Raw genomic sequence first — 15,294 nt, 5'->3', positions numbered from 1 at the left:
GGCTGTGTCCCAGGAGGTTTTTCCTCAACTGGATCTTCTTTGTCATTGTCGTTAGATTCTTTAGGCGTATCCACCATATATATATCGTATGAAGAAGTGGCCGTCCAGCGTATGGTAAACGGCAGGTTTTGGCCATGCTCCTCGTCTGCATCGTCGTCCATACCGCCGATGTCTTCGGAGTCGTAATCGAGCATGCCTGTTAAGTTTTCGACAGTGGCTATAAAGTGGGTGGCGGGTGGGGAGCAAAATTCCATGTCATCAGCTTCTAGTTCGAATTGGATATAGTTCGGCTGTGAATCCCCCGCTAAGGGTAGATTTTTTAATGAATTCAGCACATCTCCCAAGGGTGAGTGCTGGAAGATGTCCGCAACGCTGAATTCGGTGATCGATAACCGATCATGCTTGACATGCGCGGATGCACATAGTTCGGAACTTTTAGCCGGAAACGAGCCTGAGGTTCCGGTGACACAGGCATTACGAGAGGTTATGTCTGTGTGCGGCTCCAACACCGTGGAGTCTGTGGCTTCCATGGCGGGGTTAAGCTTCCTGTCGTCGGATGGCGCGACATGCTTCGGATCTAAGGCCAGAGTGGTTACAGGTGCAATTTCCTGGGTATGTCCCGATGACAGATCTAAGTCATGTTCATCGAGATGATGGGGAGCGATTGCCATGGTATCGAATCCGTCGAAGATCAAGTCTCTGTGGATATCCGCGACATAGTTCAAGCTCCCGAATCTGACCTGACGGCCAGGGGCGTAGCTGTCGATCTGCTCCAGATGGCCAAGCGAGTTGGCCCGAAATGCGAAGCTGCTGAACACGAAGATCTATCCGGGGAGGAAGACCTCCCCTTGGACAGCTTCGTTGTGGATGATTGAAGGAGTGATACGTCTCCAATGTATCTATAATTTTTGATTGCTCCATGCTATATTATCTACTGTTTTGGACATTATTGGGCTTTATTATCCACTTTTATTTATTTTTGGGACTAACCTATTAACTAGAGGCCCAGCCCAGAATTGTTGTTTTTTGCCTGTTTTAGGGTTTCAAAGAAAAGGAATATCAAACGGAGTCCAAACGGAATGAAACCTTCGGGAACGTGATTTTCTCATCGAATACAACTCAGGAGACTTGGACCCTACGTCAAGACACGTAACGGGAGGCCACGAGGTAGGGGCGCGCCTACCCCCCCCCCCAGGCGCGCCCTCCACCCTCGTGGGCCCCCTGTTGCTCCACCGACGTACTTCTTCCTCCTATATATACCCACGTACCCCCAAACGATCAGAGACGGAGCCAAAACCCTAATTCCACCGCCATACCTTTCTGTATCCACGAGATCCCATCTTGGGGCCTGTTCCGGAGCTCCGCCGGAGGGGGCATCGATCTCAGAGGGCTTCTTCATCAACACCATAGCCCCTCCGATGAAGTGTGAGTACTTTACCTCAGACATACGGGTCCATAGTTAGTATCTAGATGGCTTCTTCTCTCTTTTTGGATCTCAATACAATGTTCTCCCCCTCTCTTGTGGAGATCTATTCGATGTAATCTTCTTTTTGCGGTGTGTTTGTTGAAACCGATGAATTGTGGGTTTATGATCAAGTCTATCTATGAATAATATTTGAATCTTCTCTGAATTCTTTTATGTATGATTGGTTATCTTTGCAAGTCTATTAGAATTATCAGTTTGGTTTGGCCTACTAGATTGATCTTTCTTGCAATGGGAGAAGTGCTTAGCTTTGGGTTCAATCTTGCGGTGTCCTTTCCTGATGACAGTAAGGGCAGCAAGGCACATATTGTATTGTTGCCATCGAGGATAACAAGATGGGGTTTTCTTCATATTGCATGTGACTATCCCTCTACATCATGTCATCTTGCTTAAGTTGTTACTCTGTTTTTAACTTAATACTCTAGATGCATGCTGGATAGCGGTCGATGAGTGGAGTAATAGTAGTAGATGCAGGCAGGAGTCGGTCTACTTGTCTCCGACGTGATGCCTATGTACACGATCATACCTAGATATTCTCATAACTATGCTCAATCTGTCAATTGCTCAACAGTAATTTGTTCCCCCACCGTAGAGTACTTATGCTCTCGAGAGAAGCCACTAGTGAAACCTATGGCCCCCAGGTCTATCTTTATCATATCAATCTCCTACTACTTAGCTATTTACTTTGCCTTTATTTTACTTTGCATCTTTATCATAAAAATACCAAAAATATTATCTTATCATATCTATCAGATCTCACTCTCGTAAGTGGCCTTATAGGGATTGACAACCCCTATTTGTGTTGGTTGCAAGGATTTATTTGTTTTGTGCAGGTACGAGGGACTCGCGCGTAGCCTCCTACTGGATTGATACCTTGGGTCTCAAAAACTGAGGGAAATACTTACGCTACTTTGCTGCATCATCCCTTCCTCTTCGGGGAAAACCAACGCAGTGCTAAAAGAAGTAGCAAGAAGGATTTCTGGCGCCGTTGCCGGGGAGGTCTACGCAAAAGTCAACATACCAAGTACCCATCACATACCCTTATCTCCCGCATTACATTATTTGCCATTTGCCTCTCATTTTCCTCTCCCCCACTTCACGCTTGCCGTTTTATTTTCCCTTTCTTTCTCTATCCTCCCTCTTTTTGCCTCTTTTTGCTCGCTTGATTTTTGTTTGCTTGTGTGTTAGTTTGCTTGCTTGTCACGATGGCTCAAGATAATACTAAATTGTGTGACTTCACCAATACCAACAACAATGATTTTATTGGCACTCCGATTGCTCCTCTTACCGATGCTGAATCTTGTGAAATTAATGCTGCTTTGCTGAATCTTGTTATGAAAGATTCGTTCTTCGGCCTTCCTAGTGAAGATGCCGCTACCCATCTAAATAGCTTCATTGATTTGTGTGAGATGCAAAATAATAAAGATGTGGATAATGATATTGTTAAATTGAAGTTATTTCCTTTTTTGCTTAGAGATCATGCTAAAGCTTGGTTTTCGTCTTTGCCTAAAAATAGTATTGATTCATGGAACAAGTGCAAATATGCTTTTATCTCTAAGTATTTTCCTCCTGCTAAGATCATCTCTCTTAGAAACGATATTATGAACTTTAAGCAACTTGATCATGAACATGTTGCACAAGCTTGGGAGAGAGTGAAATTAATGATACGTAATTGCCCTACTCATGGTTTAAATTTATGGATGATTATACAAAAAAATTATGCCGGATTGAATTTTACTTCTAGAAATCTTTTAGATTCGGCCGTGGGAGGCACTTTTATGGAAATCACTTTAAGAGAAGCTACTAAACTCCTAGATAATATTATGGTTAATTATTCTCAATGGCATACTGAAAGATCTACTAATAAAAAGCTGCATGCGTTAGAAGAAATTAATGTTTTGAGTGGAAATATTGATGAACTTATGAAATTATTTGCTAATAAGAGTGTTTCTTATGATCCTAATGAGATGCACTTGTATACTTTGATTGAGAATAATAATGAATCTATGGATGTGAATTTTGTTGATAGGAACAATTTTGGTAATAACGCGTATAGAGGAAATTTCAACCCTAGGCCTTATCCTAGTAATCCCTCTAATAATTATGGTAATTCCTACAACAATTCTTATGGAAATTATAATAAGATGCCCTCTGATTTTGAATCTAATATTAAAGAATTTATTACTTCGCAAAAGAATTTTAATGCTATGATTGAAGAAAAAAATGCTTAAGATTGATGATTTGGCTAGGAACGTTGATAGAATTGCTCTTGATGTTGATTCTTTGAAACTTAGATCTATTCCACCTAATCATGATATCAATGAGTCTCTCAAAGCCATGAGAATTTCCATTGATGAGTGCAAAGAAAGAACCGCTAGGATGCATGCTAAGAAAGATGCCTTTATAAAAGCGTGTTCTTCTAGTTCCTATGAAAATAATGATGAAGATCTAAAAGTTATTGATGTGTCCCCTATTAAATCTTTGTTTTGCAATATGAATCTTGATAATGATGGGACTGAATATGATCCACCTTTACCTAGAAGGCGTTCCAAGAATTCTGAATCTTTTGATCTTGATGCTAAATTTGATAAAAGTGGGATTGAAGAAATTAAAACCCTAGATGTTGCTAAACCCACTATTATGGATTTCAAGGAATTTAACTATGAAAATTGCTCTTTGATTGATTGTATTTCCTTGTTGCAATCCATGCTAAATTCTCCTCACGCTTATAGTCAAAATAAAGCGTTTACTAAACATATCGTTGATGCCTTGATGCAATCTTATGAAGAAAAACTTGAATTGGAAGTTTCTATCCCTAGAAAACTTTATGATGAGTGGGAACCAACTATTAAAATTAAAATTAAAGATCATGAATGCTATGCTTTATGTGATTTGGGTGCTAGTGTTTCCACGATTCCAAAGACTTTGTGTGATTTGTTAGGTTTCCGTGATTTTGATGATTGCTCTCTAAACTTGCACCTTGCGGATTCCACTATTAAGAAACCTATGGGAAGAATTAATGATGTTCTTATTGTTGCAAATAGGAATTATGTGCCCATAGATTTTATTGTTCTTGACATAGATTGCAATCCTTCATGTCCTATTATTCTTGGTAGACCTTTCCTTAGAACGATTGGTGCAATTATTGATATGAAGGAAGGAAATATTAGATTTCAATTTCCATTAAGGAAAGGCATGGAACACTTTCCTAGAAATAAAATTAAATTACCTTATGAATCTATTATGAACCACTTATGGATTGCCTACCAAAGATGGCAATACCTAGATCTATTCTTGCTTGTTATGGCTAGCTAGGGGCGTTAAACGATAGCGCTTGTTGGGAGGCAACCCAATTTTATTTTTATTCCTTGCTTTTTGCTCCTGTTTAGTAATAAATAAATTATCTAGCCTCTGTTTTGGTTGTGTTTTTTTGTGTTTAATTAGTGTTTGTGCCAAGTAGAACCATTGGGAAGACTTGGGGAAAGTCTTGTTGAACTTGCTGTAAAAAACAGAAACTTTAGCGCTCACGAGAACTGCTGTCATTTTTATTTGGAAAGTGATATTTAGTTAATTCTTTTTGAAGATGATTAATAGATAAATTCCTCACTTCCTTAAATTTATTTTATAATTTTTGGGGTTCCAGATATTGCGCTAGCTACAGATTACTCCAGACTGTTCTGTTTTTGACAGATTCTGTTTTTCGTGTGTTGTTTGCTTATTTTGATGAAACTATGGCTAGTAAAATAGTTTATAAACCATAGAGAAGTTAGAATACATTAGGTATAACACCCATATAAATAAATAATGAGTTCATTACAGTACCTTGAAGTGTTCTTTTGTTTTATTTCTCTAACGGAGCTCACGAGATTTTCTACTTTAAGTTTTGTGTTGTGAAGTTTTCAAGTTTTGGGTAAAGATTTGATGGATTATGGAACAAGGAGGCAAGAGCCTAAACTTGGGGATGCCCATGGCACCCCCAAGATAATCTAAGGACACCTAAAAGCCAAAGCTTGGGGATGCCCTAGAAGGCATCCCCTCTTTCGTCTACTTCTATCGGTAACTTTACTTGGAGCTATATTTTTATTCGCCACATGATATGTGTTTTGCTTGGAGCGTCTTGTATGATTTGAGTCTTTGATTGTTAGTTTACCACAATCATCCTTGCTGTACACACCTTTTGAGATAGCTATACATTATTTGGAATTTGTTAGAACACTCTATGTGCTTCGCTTATATCTTTTGAGTTATATAATTTTGCTCTAGTGCTTCACTTATATCTTTTAGAGCACGGTTGTGGATTTGTTTTATAGAAACTATTGATCTCTCATGCTTCACTTAGATTATTTTGAGAGTCTTAATAGCATGGTAATTTGCTTAAAATCCTAATATGCTTGGTATGTAAGATAAATAATAAAACTTTCTTATGAGTGTGTTGAATACCAAGAGAAGTTTGATGCTTGATGATTGTTTTGAGACATGGAGGTAATAATATCAAAGTCGTGCTAGTTGAGTAGTTGTAAAATTGAGAAATACTTGTGTTGAGGTTTGCATGTCCCGTAGCATGCACGTATGGTAAACGTTATGCAACAAATTTGAAACATGAGGTGTTATTTGATTGTCTTCCTTATGAGTGGCGGTCGGGGACGAGCGATGGTCTTTTCCTACCAATCTATCCCCCTAGGATCATGCGCGTAGTACCGAGGTTTTTGATGACTTGTAGATTTTTGCAATAAGTATGTGAGTTCTTTATGACTAATGTTGAGTCCATGGATTATACGCACTCTCACCCTTCCATCATTGCTAGCCTCTTCGGTACCGTGCATTGCCCTTTCTCACATTGAGAGTTGGCGCAAACTTCGTTGGTGCATCCAAACCCCGTGATATGATACGCTCTTTCACACATAAAACTCCTTATATCTTCCTCAAAACAGACACCATACCTACCTATTATGGCATTTCCATAGCCATTCCGAGATATATTGGCATGCAACTTTCCATCATTCCGTTCATCATGACACATTCATCATTGTCATATTGCTTAGCATGGTCATGTAATTGACATAGTATTTGTGGCAAAGCCACCATTCATAATTCTTTCATACATGTCACTCTTGGTCCATTGCATATCATGGTACACCGCCGGAGGCATTCATATAGAGTCATATTTTGTTCTAGTATCGAGTTGTAATCATTGAGTTGTAAATAAATAGAAGTGTGATGATCATCATTTTCTAGAGCATTATCCCAAGTGAGGAATATAAAAAAGATAAAGGCCATTAAAAATGAGAGAAAAGGCCCAAAAAGAAAAAAAATGAGAGAAAAAGAGAGAAGGGACAATGTTACTATCCTTTGCCACACTCGTGCTTCAAAGTAGCACCATGATCTTCATAGTAGAGAGTCTCTCATGTTATCACTTTCATATACTAGTGGGAATTTTTCATTATAGAACTTGGCTTGTATATTCCAACAATGGGCCTCCTCAAGTGCCCTAGGTCTTTGTGAGCAAGCAAGTTGGATGCACGCCCACTAGTTTCTTTTGTTGAGCTTTCATACATTTATAGCTCTAGTGCATCCGTTGCATGGCAATCCCTACTCCTTGCATTAACATCAATCGGTGGGCATCTCCATAGCCCATTGATTAGCCTCGGTTATGTGAGACTTCCTCCTTTTTTGTCTTCTCCACATAACCCCCCTCATTATATTCTATTCCACCTATAGTGCTATGTCCATGGCTTGCGCTCATATATTGCATGAAAGTTTATAGGTTTGAGATTACTAAAGTATGAAACAATTGCTTGGCTTGTCATCGGGGTTGTGCATGATGATAGCATTCTTGTGTGACGAAAATGAAACATGACTAAACCATATGATTTTGTAGCGATGAACTTTCTTTGGCCATATTATTTTTAGAAGCCATAATTGCTTAGTTAGTATGCTTGAAGTATTATCATTTTTATGTCAATATGAACTTTTGTCTTGAATCTTTCGGATCTGAATATTCATACCACAATTAAGAAGAATTACGTTAAAATTATGCCAAGTAGCACTCTGCATCAAAAATTCTGTTTTTATCATTTAATAACTCGAGGGCGAGCATGAATTAAGCTTGGGGATGCTTGATACGTCTCCAACGTATCTATAATTTTTTATTGCTCCATGCTATATTATCTACTGTTTTGGAAATTATTGGGCTTTATTATCCATTTTTATATTATTTTTGGGACTAACCTATTAACCGGAGGCCCAGCCCAGAATTGTTGTTTTTTGCATGTTTTAGGGTTTTGAAGAAAAGGAATATCAAACGGAGTCCAAACGGAATGAAACCTTCGGGAACGTGATTTTCTCATAGAATACAACTCGGGAGACTTGGACCCTATGTCAAGACACGTAACAGGAGGCCACGAGGTAGGGGGCGCCTACCCCCCCCCCCCAGGCGCGCCCTCCACCCTCGTGGGCCCCTTGTTGCTCCACCGACGTACTTCTTCCTCCTATATATACCCACATACCCCCAAACGATCAGAGATGGAGCCAAAACCCTAATTCCACCGCCATAACTTTCTGTTTCCACGAGATCCCATCTTGGGGCCTGTTCTGGAGCTCCGCCAGAGGGGGCATCGATCACGAAGGGCTTCTTCATCAACACCATAGCCCCTCCGATGAAGTGTGAGTAGTTTACCTCAGACCTACGGGTCCATAGTTAGTAGCTAGATGGCTTCTTCTCTCTTTTTTGATCTCAATACAATGTTCTCCCCCTCTCTTGTGGAGATCTATTCGATGTAATCTTCTTTTTGCAGTGTGTTTGTTGAGACCGATGAATTGTGGGTTTATGATAAAGTCTATCTATGAATAATATTTGAATCTTCTCTGAATTCTTTTATGTATGATTGGTTATCTTTGCAAGTCTATTAGGATTATCAGTTTGGTTTGGCCTACTAGATTGATCTTTCTTGTAATGGGAGAAGTGCTTAGCTTTGGGTTCAATCTTTTGGTGTCCTTTCCTGGTGACAGTAAGGGCAGCAAGGCACGTATTGTATTGTTGCCATCGAGGATAACAAGATGGGGTTTTCTTCACATTGCATGAGTCTATCCCTCTACATCATGTCATCTTGCTTAAGGTGTTACTTTGTTTTTAACTTAATACTATATATGCATGCTGGATAGTGGTCGATGAGTGGAGTAATGGTAGTAGATGCAGGCAGGAGTCGGTCTACTTGTCTCGGACATGATGCCTATATACATGATCATACCTAGATATTCTCATAACTATGCTCAATTCTGTCAATTGCTCAACAGTAATTTGTTCACCCACCGTAGAATACTTATGCTCTTGAGAGAAGCCACTAGTGAAACCTCTGGCGCCCGGGTCTATCTTTATCATATCAATCTCCTACTACTTAGTTATTTACTTTGCCATTTACTTTGCCTTTATTTTACTTTGCATCTTTTCATAAAAATACCAAAAATATTATCTTATCATATCTATCATATCTCACTCTCGTAAGTGGCCTTATAGGGATTGACAACCCCTATTTGAGTTGGTTGCGAGGATTTATTTGTTTTGTGCAGGTACAAGGGACTCGCGCGTAGCCTCCTACTGGATTGATACCTTGGTTCTCAAAAACTGAGGGAAATACTTACGCTACTTTGCTGCATCATCCCTTCCTCTTCGGGGAAAACCAACACAGTGCTAAAAGAGGTAGCAAGGAGCCATCAAACCTTTTGAGGACGTCATAGTGGAAATCTCAATGAAAGCACCAATGTCAGTGTCAAAACCGGCAGATCTTGGGTAGGGGGTCCTAAACTGTGTGTCTAAGGTCGATGGTAACAGGAGACAGGGGACACGATGTTTACCCAGGTTCGGGCCCTCTCTATGGAGGTAATACCCTACTTCCTTCTTGATTGATCTTGATGAATATGAGTATTACCAGAGTTGATCAACCACGAGATCGAGATGGCTAAACCCTAAAAGCCTAGCATGTATGACTATGGTAATGATTGTTGTCCTATCCGGACTAAGCCCTCCGGTTTATAGACACCGGAGGGGACTAGGGTTGTACAAGGTCGGTTATAGAGAAAGGAATCTTCATATTGGGTCGCCATGATTGCCTTCCACGCCAAGGAGAGTCCCATCCGGACACAAGAGAGAGCCTTTGGCCTTGTTTCTTCACAGCCCATTAGTTCGGCCCATATCCAACAGGCCGGACGCCCGAGGACCCCTTAGTCCATGACTCCATCAGCCACCCCCCTTCCCTAGTCCAATTCAGACTAGAGGGGAGAGGCGCACGGCCCTGCCTTAGCCGGCCCTCTCTCTCTCCACTAAGGCCCATGTGGCCCATTAGTCCCCCCCGGGGTTCCGTTAACCCCCCCCCGGCGCTCTGATAATTATCCGGTGACCTCCGGAACTCATCCGGTGTCCGAATATAGTTATCCAATATATCAATCTTTATTTCTCGACCATTTCGGGACTCCTCGTCATGTCTGTGATCATATTCGAGACGCCGAACTATCTTTGGTACATCAAAACACATAAACTCATAATACCGATCGTCACCGAACGTTAAGCGTTGAGAACTATGTAGACATGACCGAGACATGTCTCCGGTCAATAAAAAATAGCGGAACCTAGATGTTCATATTGGCTCCCACATATTCTACAAAGATCTTTATCGGTCAAACCGCATAAGGATATATGTTGTTCCCTTTGTCATTGGTATGTTACTTGCCCAAGATTTGATCGTTGGTATCTCAATACCTAGTTCAATCTCGTTACCGGCAAGTCTCTTCACTCGTTCCATAATGCATCATCCAGTAACTAAAAAATTAGTCACATTGCTTGAAAGGCTTATAGTGATGTGCATTACTGAGAGGGCCCAGAGATACCTCTCCGATACTCGGAGTGACAAATCCCAATCTCGATCTATGCCAACTCAACAAACACCATCGGAGACACCTGTAGAGCATCTTTATAGTCACCCAGTTTTGTTGTGACGTTTGATAGCACACTAAGTGTTCCTCCGGTATTCGGGAGTTGCATGATCTCATAGTCATAGGAACATGTATAAGTTATGGAGAAAGCAATAGCAACAAACTAAACGATCATCATGCTAAGCTAACGGATGGGTCAAGTCAATCACATCATTCTCTAATGATGTGATCCCATTAATCAAATGATGACTCGTGTCTATGGTTAGGAAACATAACCATCATTGATTCAACAAGCTAGTCTAGTAGAGGCATACTAGTGACACTCTATTTGTCTATGTATTCACACATGTACTAAGTTTCCAATTAATACAATTCTAGCATGAATAATAAACATTTATCATGATATAAGGAAATATAAATAACAACTTTATTATTGCCTCTAGGGCATATTTCCTTCAGTCTCCCACTTGCACTAGAGTCAATAATCTAGGTTACATTGTAATGATTCTAACATCCATGGAGTCTTGGTGCTGATCATGTTTTGCTCGTGAGAGAGGCTTAGTCAATGGGTCTGCAACATTCAGATCCGTATGTATCTTACAAATCTCTATGTCTCCCTCCTTGACTTGATCGCAGATGGAATTGAAGTGTCTCTTGATGTGCTTGGTTCTTTTGTGAAATCTGGATTCCTTTGCCAAGGCAATTGCACTAGTGTTGTCCCAAAAGATTTTCATTGGACCCGATGCACTAGGTATGACACCTAGATCGGATATGAACTCCTTCATTCGCTGCTTCTGAAGCGGCTATGTACTCCGCTTCACACGTAGATCCTGCCATGACGCTTTGCTTAGAACTGCACCAACTGATAGCTCCACCATTTAATAAAACATGTATCCAATTTGTGACTTAGAGTTATCCAGATCAGTGTCAAAGCTTGCAATGACGTAATCATTTACGACAAGCTCTTTATCACCTCCATATATGAGAAACATATCCTTAGTCCTTTTCAGGTATTTTAGGATGTTCTGGACCGCTGTCCAGTGATCCACTCCTGGATTACTTTGGTACCTCCCTGCTAAACTAATAGCAAGGCACACATCAAGTGGTAAACAACATTGCATACATGATAGAACCTATGGCTGAAGCATAGGGAATGACTTTCATTTTGTCTCTATCTTCTGCAGTGGTCGGGCATTGAGTCTAACTCAACTTCACACCTTGTAACATAGGCAAGAACCCTTTCTTTGCCTGATCCATTTTGAACTTCTTCAAAACTTTATCAAGGTATGTGCTTTGTGAAAGTCCAATTAAGCGTCTTGATCTATCTCTATAGATCTTGATGCCCAATATATAAGCAGCTTCACCAAGGTCTTTCATTGAAAAATTCTTATTCAAGTATCCTTTTATGCTATTTAGATATTCAGTATCATTTCTGATCAACAATATGTCATGGAGATATAATATCAGAAATGCTATAGAGCTCCCACTCAGTTTCTTGTAAATACAGGCTTCTCCAAAAGTCTGTATAAAACCATATGCTTTGATCACACTATCAAAGCGTATATTGCAACTCCGAGAGGCTTGCACCAGTCCATAAATGGATCACTAGAGCTTGCACACTTTGTTAGCACCTTTTGGCTCAACAAAACCTTCTGGTTGCATCATATACAACTCTTCTTTACGATATCCATTAAGGAATGCAGTTTTGACATCCATTTGCCAAATTTCATAATCATAAAACGCGGCAATTTCTAACATGATTCGGACGGACTTAAGCATCGCTACGGGTGAGAAGGTCTCATCGTAGTCAACTCCTTGAACTTGTCGAAAACCTTTTGCAACAAGTCAAGCTTTGTAGATAGTAACATTACTGTCAGCATCGGTCTTCTTCTTGAAGATCCATTTATTCTCTATGGCATGCCGAACATCGGGCAAGTCAACCAAAGTCCACACTTTGTTCTCATACATGGATCCCATCTCAGATTTCATGGCCTCTAGCCATTTTGCGGAATCTGGGCTCATCATTGCTTCCTCATAGTTCGTAGGCTTGTCATGGTCAAGTAACATGACCTGCAGAACAGGATTATGGTACCACTCTGGTGCGGATCTTAATTTGGTTTACCTACGAGGTTCGGTAGTAACTTGATCAGAAGTTTCATGATCATCATCATTAGCTTCCTCACTTACTGGTGTAGGAATCACTGGAACCGATTTCAGTGATGAACTACTTTCCAATAAGGGAGAAGGTACAATTACCTCATCAAGTTCTACTTTCCTCCCACTCACTTCTTTCGAGAGAAACTCCTTCTCTAGAAAGGATCCATTCTTAGCAACGGATATCTTGCCTTCGGATCTGTGATAGAAGGTGTACCCAACGGTCTCCTTTGGGTATCCTATGAAGACACATTTCTCCGATTTGGGTTCGAGCTTATCAGGTTGAAGCTTTTTCACATAAGCATCGCAGCCCCAAACTTTAAGAAACGACAACTTGGGTTTCTTGTCAAACCACAGTTCATAAGGTGTCATCTCAACGGGTTTAGATGGTGCCCTATTTAACGTGAATGCAGCTATCTCTAAAGCATAACCCCAAAATGATAGCGGTAAATCAGTAAGAGACATCATAGATCGCACCATATCTAGTAAAGTACGATTACGATGTTCAGACACACCATTACGATGTGGTGTTCCGGGTGGCGTGAGTTGCGAAACTATTCCGCATTGTTTCAAATGAAGACCAAACTCATAACTCAAATATTCTCCTCCATGATCAGATTGTAGAAACTGTATTTTCTTGTTACGATGATTTTCCACTTCACTCTGAAATTCTTTGAATTTTTCAAATGTTTCAGACTTATGTTTCATCAAGTAGATATACCCATATCTGCTCAAATCATCTGTGAAGGTGAGAAAATAACGATATCCGCCGTGAGCCTCAATGTTCATTGGACCACATACATCATTATGTATGATTTCCAATAACTCTGTTGTTGGCTCCATTGTTTTGGAGAACGGAGTTTTAGTCATCTTGCCCATGAGGCATGGTTTGCAAGTACCAAGTGATTCATAATCAAGTGATTCCATAAGTCCATCAGAATGGAGTTTCTTCATGCGCTTTACACCAATATGACCCAAACGGCAGTGCCACAAATAAGTTGCACTATGATTATCAACTCTGCATCTTTTGGCTTAAATACTATGAACATGTGTATCACTACTATCAAGATTTAGTTAAAATAGACCACTCATCAAGGGTGCATGACCATAAAAGATATTACTCATATAAATAGAACAACCATTATTCTTTGATTTATATGAATAACCATCTCACATCAAACAAGATCCAGATATAATGTTCATGCTCTACGCTGGCACCAAATAACAATTATTTAGGTCTAAAACTAATCCGAAGGTAGATGTAGAGGTAGCGTGCCAACGGCGATCACATAGACTTTGGAACCATTTCCCACGCGCATCGTCACCTCATCCTTAGCCAATCTTCGCTTAATCCGTAGTCCCTGTTTCGAGTTGCAAATGTTAGCAACTGAACCAGTATCAAATACCCAGGCACTACTGTGAGCATTAGTAAGGTACACATCAATAACATGTATATCAAATATACCTTTCACTTTTCCATCCTTCTTCTATGCCAAATACTTGGGGCAGTTCCGCTTCTAGTGACCAGTCCCTTTACCCTTGAATTTCCCCTTCTTCCCTTTACCCTTTTTCTTGAAACTGGTGGTCTTGTTGACCATCAACATTTGATGCTCCTTCTTGATTTCTACCTCCGCAGCCCTTAGCATTGCGAAGAGCTCAAGAATTGTCTTATCCATCCCTTGCATATTATAGTTCATCACGAAGCTCTTGTAGCTTGGTGGCAGTGATTGAAGAACTCTGTCAAAGACACTATCATCAGGAAGATTAACTCCCAGCTGAGTCAAGTGATTGTGGTACCTAGACATTCTGAGTATATGTTCACTGATATAACTATTCTCCTCCATTTTGCATCTGTAGAACTTATTGGAGACTTCATATCTCTCAATCCGGGCATTTGCTTGAAATATTAACTTCAACTCCTGGAACATCTCATATGCTCCATGACGTTCAAACGTCATTGAAGTCCCGGTTCTAAGCCGTAAAGCATGGCAGACTGAACTATCGAGTAGTCATCAGCTTTGCTCTGCCAGGTGTTCATAACATCTAGCATTGCTCCTGCAGCGGGTTTGTCACCTAGCGGTGCTTCCAGGACGTAATTCTTCTGTGCAGCAATGAGGATAATCCTCAAGTTACGAACCCAGTCCATGTAGTTGCTACCATCATCTTTCAACTTAGCTTTCTCTAGGAATGCATTAAAATTCAATGGAACAACAGCACGGGCCATCTATCTACAACAACATAGACATGCAAAATACTATCAGGTACTAGGTTCATGATAAATTAAAGTTCAATTTAGTCAAATTACTTAGGAACTCCCACTTAGATAGACATCTCTCTAATCATCTAAGTGATCACATGATCAATATAAACTAAACCATGTCCGATCATCATGTGAGATGGAGTAGTTTTCAATGGTGAACATCACTATGTTGATCATATCTACTATATGATTCACGCTCGACCTTTCGGTCTTAGTGTTCCGAGGCCATATCTTCATATGCTAGGCTCGTCAAGTTTAACCCGAGTATTATGCGTACGCGTAATGTCGGTGTAGGCTGCTTCATCCAACAATACCGCCGAATCAAGAATCAACTAGTGACGGCAAGCAATATGTATATACCCATGCCCACAACTCCTTTTTGTTCTACTCGTGCATATAACATCTACGCATAGACCTGGCTCGGATGCGACTGTAGGGGAACGCGGTAATTTCAAAAATTTCCTACGCACAC

Source organism: Triticum aestivum, chromosome 6A (assembly GCF_018294505.1).
Source record: "Triticum aestivum cultivar Chinese Spring chromosome 6A, IWGSC CS RefSeq v2.1, whole genome shotgun sequence".
Taxonomy (NCBI): Eukaryota; Viridiplantae; Streptophyta; class Magnoliopsida; order Poales; family Poaceae; genus Triticum; species Triticum aestivum.
The sequence above is the reverse complement of the archived record's forward strand: the minus strand, read 5'-3'. Positions refer to the sequence as shown.